A 4,950-nucleotide genomic window follows, 5' to 3' on the forward strand; every position below is an offset into this window, starting at 1 on the left:
GATATGACCATCCATCCATCCATCCATCCATCCATCCATCCATCCATCCATCCATCCATCCATCGAGCCATAATATATATGTATATATATATTAAATACAAAAAACATTTATTCTACACCTACTATGTAGTGCTAGGTAGGCACTGTGCTAATCACTGAGGATACAAAGACAATGAAATCTGCTACCTCCCTCTTTCAAGGGAAACAATGTATACTCACATAAGTATAAATGACAACACATGACATAGATACAAGGTAACTTTTTTGGGAGGGGGAGGGCAAAGCAGGAAGGAAATGGGATTCTAAGAGGTAGAGGTGAGGAGGGAGGGCACACCTGGAAGTGGGGCTGGCCAATGCAAAGGCAGAGAGGGGAGATGGAAGACCTGCGTCCCCTGACTTTTTCAGTTCTCCTTTTTGTCTTTCCCCATAGAATGTAAGCTCCAGAAGGGCAAGGGCCTTCTTTCTTTTCCTTCCTTCCTTCCTTCCTTCCTTCCTTCCTTCCTTCCTTCCTCCCTCCTCCCCTCCCTTCCTTCCTTTCTTTTATTCTTCCTTAGCACTTAGAAAAATGACTGGCACACAGTAAGAGCTTAATGAATGCTTTCTTTAATCTCATTTAAGCTGGTGTTAGGTCTTATCTTTATTCTCCCTGTTCTTCCATGCTCTTTTTCTCATGCAACTGTAGACTAATGGAGGAGACTCGTTCTCATTCCTGTCCTGTCTTGGCCTTCGATGGCGTGCTTGCTGGCTGTCTATAAGACTTCCTCCAACCTCCGGCGGTGTGGATTTGCGCTCCTGGCTAACTCTGGCCCAGTGACACAGGAAGAGCAGAGCCGTTGGATTTTGTCAAGGTCTGTGGCTTATGCTCAGGATATAGCCTGGTCAGCAAACACTTAGTAGGTGCTTCCTGTGTAGAGGGCCTCAGGGATACAAGGTCACAAACAGCGTGGTTTCCACCTGCAGACCTCATGACTTAGCAGAGAGGACACTAAAATCAGCAAGTGTGTGTTAAGCACCTATTGTGTACCAGGAGCTCCGATAAGGACTGGGGCCAGGCCAAAATGAGACAATCCCTGCCTTCAAAAAGCTTATATTCTCTCAGCATATCCAATTAGAAGAGAATAAAGTAAAAAACAAATACAAGATAGGTGAGGGAGGGAGGGCAAAAGTGGTCAGGAAAATATGTGAAAAGACTCAGGGCAGCGCTTGAATCTTCTCCAAGGTGGAGGTGAGGAGAGGGCATTACAGGGTGAGGGGAGGAGCTGGCACAAAGATGGTAAGGCTAGAAGGGAGAGACTTTGGGACCTAATAGGGAGCCAGAAGAGGATGGGAAGGAGGAGGGAGTCCAGTGACTTGGGCCAGGCTGTGGAGGGTTTTAAAAGTCAAACCCAGGGTTGTTTTTTTTATCTTAGAGGCAACAGGGAGCCACTGACATTTCTTGTGGAGGGGAGTGACTCTTAAGGGAAGTCTTAAGGAAGGGAGGATGGACTGGAGAAAGCCTTGAGGCAAGGAGACCAATTAGACAGTGCAGGTGAGAGGCTTGAACGAAGGTGGGTAGGTGGCAGCTGGTTGAGTCTTGAGAAAGGCAAACAGAGGTAGCTCCCTCTGGCCTCCAGGAGCAAAGGCCAAATGCTGTGCTCAGCCTTCAGGGCCCATTACCATCTGCCACTCGGCCCTTTCCAGTCCTCTCTCACCTTCCTTTCCCACAACTATCCTTTGCTTCAGTGACACCAGGTTCCCTGCTGTTTCTCTCAGCTCCAGGCATTCTCTCTGCCTTAGAACACCCTCCTTCCTCTGCTCCAACCTCTGACCTCTCTGGCTTCCTTTAAGTCCCAAATCCAAACCCCCCTCTACAGGAAGCCTTCCCCTGCCCCTCTGCATCCCAGGGCCTTCCCTCCGTTATTTCTTTATCCTGTTTGAAGCGTGTGTGTGTGTGTGTGTGTGTGTGTGTGTGTGTGTTTGCTCGATGTCTCCCCCATCAGACTGGGAGCTCCCTGAGGGCAGGGGCTGTCTTTTGTCTCTCTGTATCCCCAGTGCCTGGCACACACAGTAAGGCTTAATATTGAATTAAATTGAGCTATGGAGAGATGTGGACACCAAACAGCTGGGTGTTCTCATTGTCATGAGGCATGGTGCATAGTAAGGAGTTAATGCCAAGGCAGAGGCTGTGAAAACAGGACTCTGGAGCCTGAGAGGCCTTTGACAACAACAAGGAAGGGGACTAAGGGGAAGATTTAGGGGAAAGTGAACGAAGCGTGCTTGGGACTTGCTGAGTCTGAGGTGTCTTAGGAGGCCAGTTTGAGGTCTCTAGTGGGCAGCTGGTGACCAGGGCACTGGCTTGAAGGTCATTAAACAAGTGGGTCACAGATGAAGTCACACAGAGTGACTAGGGCCTAGTCAGAGCTTTGGAGCAGGATGGGGAGGAGGCAGCAAGGAGCCCGAGGAGGCCCTGCCAAGGACAGGGGGAGGCCCTGGGTGGTATGCGAGGGCCTCTCCCTGCCATGTCAGTGCTGGAAGGAACCCCCAGGGGAGGAAAGAGAGCAGTTGCATCTGCCACCCAGAGAGGGGCCAGGGCTTGGGGAGTTTTAATTTTGAGCTTGCCAAACACTTGTCAAACAAAATGGGCATAACGGTGTAGAAAAGGTGGCTGGAGGCTCTAGGCAAAATGACCCGTCCCACCCAGCCTGCTTTTCTTTTTCAACAGTCCATCTCACAGGGACCTTTCAAAGCCTCCTAGCTTGTCTGACTCTGGCCTCGGGTCCATCCTGTGGTGCCCTTGGCATCCATCTGTCTCCCTGGACATAAATCCAAGGCTGATGATCAGAGGAGAGGGCTGTGGCCCTGGGCTGGGCAGAGCTCTGGACATGGAGGTGACCGCTGATCGCCTGTCTGTGGCTACCCATTCTGAGCCCAGACTCAGTCTGCCAAGCTGCACCCTCTGGTTGATGAAGTCTCTGGCCTGAACAGGAGGGGTGGATGCCTGCACCAGCGAAGGGGTCACCAAGGGGTGAGGCTCCTGAAGTGTTCAGACAGCATGCAGGGCCAGAGAAACAGCAACGGTGATGTTGGGGATCCCCCGCGGCTCCCTGGCGGACACTTTCTCCCTCCAAGGCCATTTCAGGGCAGGCAGTCTGGGGGGCACGACCTCCCTTGGCTTACCTTGTGACCATCCCTTCCAGCGCCCCCTCAACCCCAGGACATGTGGCCAAGAGGGGATCCCGTGGCTCTGTCTGGCTTGGAGGCAGGCAGGGCACCTTCCCCGCTTCAAGCCTCAGTTTCCCCATCTGCAGAATGGAGGGTTGGGCTCCAGGTCTCCCCGGCTCAGTTTAGGGGGGGGCTGAGCAGACACTGGGGGGGCCTCTCCTGCAGGGCGGTTGCGCGCTTTCCTGCGGGGAGGGGGGGAGAGTGAGGGCGGCTGGGCCGGGCGGCACGTGACAGACGCGGGGGCGCGCGCGGGCAGCATCTGGGGAGGGAGGCACTCGTTTGCGCGTACCCGACCGCTCTGGCGGGGGTGCACGCGCGTGCGCGGTGTGAGGGCCGGGTGGGGGAAGGGCGGCCTGGGCGCGCTGCCCTGTGGGAAGCTGGAGGAGCGGCGGGCGGAGGGAGGCGCGGAGTCCGGAGCCACCGCCCCCTGAGGAGCCGCCGCGGAGCCGAGAAAGGTGAGCGCGGAGGCAAGGCCGGGGCCGGGCGGGTGTTCAGCCCGGCGGGCCCGCCGCCCTCGGGGAGCAGCCGGCCTGTTGTGGGGGGATCAGTCCCTCGTGGGCCCCCAGAATCTCCCCACCCCTCTCATCCCTAGCACCTGGGCGGGGGCGGGGTCCTGAGAGACCCAGGTGCCCGCGGGGGGCACGGCCTGGGCAAAGGCGCGGAGGCGAGAAAGCAGCTGCCTGGCAGGTCCCGAGGAGGTCCCCAGGGGGGAGAGGGGAAGCCGGCCCCGGGGCCTGGGTCGGGGGACGTGCGGGAGGGGGAGGGGCGGTGGCCCTCCGGGATGGAGGCGGGGCCTTAGCTCGGCACGTGGAGCTTGGCGTTGGGGGTGGGGGCAGGTGGGCACGTGAGAGGTGGGGGGGGGAGGGGGGGGGGCGGGGCAGGTGTGTGTGGGGGGGCTGGAGCTGCCCGGACGGGGAGAGCCCCTCCCCACTCTTCCTTCTCTTCTCCCCTCCCCACCAAGGGGCAGGTCCCCCTGGCGGTGTTGGGGGGGCCCTTCTCTCAGTGCGCGGGTCCGAGGCGTAGTTTAGGATCGGAAATAAACGGGCCTTTTGGGAAGGGAACCAGGAGGGGGAAGAGCCCCCAGGACCTCCGGGGGGGACGGCCTGTGCTCGCCGGAAAGGCCGAGGCTCCCAGAGGGGCCCCCTCGCCTTCCGTGCTTTGGGCCGGGTCGGACCCCCTCCTCTCCCGAGAGCTCCCCCTGCCCAGCCTGGGCACATCATCCTCGCAGAGGAGAAGCCTGGGACTGCAGGTGTGGACGCCCCCGGAGGTGTGGACGCTGAGGGCTCACTAAGGTTGCAGCTGCTCCAGATTTCCTCCTCCCAGCTTCCCCTGTTGCCTTTTGCTCCTGTCTAGAAGAGCAGCCAGAGGGCCCCCGGCTTAGCGGGACTGGCACAGCCCGTGCACTTTAATGATGGGGAAACTGAGGTTCATCTATGGGTCAGACAGGTAGGGAATGACAAGTTGAGATTCGAACTCAGGGCCTTGGACAGGTGTCAGATGAGAAGTCTTTTGTGCTGTGCCTGCCTGCTGCTGTACCAGGATGCCCTTTGCCGGCTTCTGCCTGTGCCAGCGATCCCATTCCTACCTTCTGCAGGGCGGCCTTGTCCAGCTCACCCCATCAGGCTCCAGACAAACTTAGGTCTCCCCAGGCCTGTGCCCGGAATCCCCCCTTCCCTGAATGTCTGTCCTCAGCTTAGGTCCCTGCTCTGAAACCCTGCTCCCCCCTTCTCTCCCTGCTGGATACCCCTT

The 4,950-nt window shown here is 57.7% G+C and overlaps 1 protein-coding gene across 2 annotated transcripts in view; it reads left to right on the plus strand.

Moving 5' to 3' along the window:
• Window positions 1-3,524: 3,524 nt before the first annotated feature.
• Window positions 3,525-4,950, plus strand: part of LOC138171377 (septin-2) — a 66,964-nt gene continuing 65,538 nt past the window's right edge. Inside the window, exon 1 of one of the 2 annotated variants that reach the window (XM_069100826.1) lies at window positions 3,525-3,656. The gene's annotated coding sequence lies outside the window, so the exon portion shown is untranslated. Of the gene's footprint in view, window positions 3,657-3,787; window positions 3,889-4,950 lie in introns of those variants that run through there. The other variant, XM_069100827.1, reaches the window with a different exon arrangement.

This window comes from Petaurus breviceps, unplaced genomic scaffold, assembly GCF_028583685.1.
Source record: "Petaurus breviceps papuanus isolate PSGF00001 unplaced genomic scaffold, PetGlider_PUasm1.0 428, whole genome shotgun sequence".
Classification (NCBI taxonomy): Eukaryota; Metazoa; Chordata; class Mammalia; order Diprotodontia; family Petauridae; genus Petaurus; species Petaurus breviceps.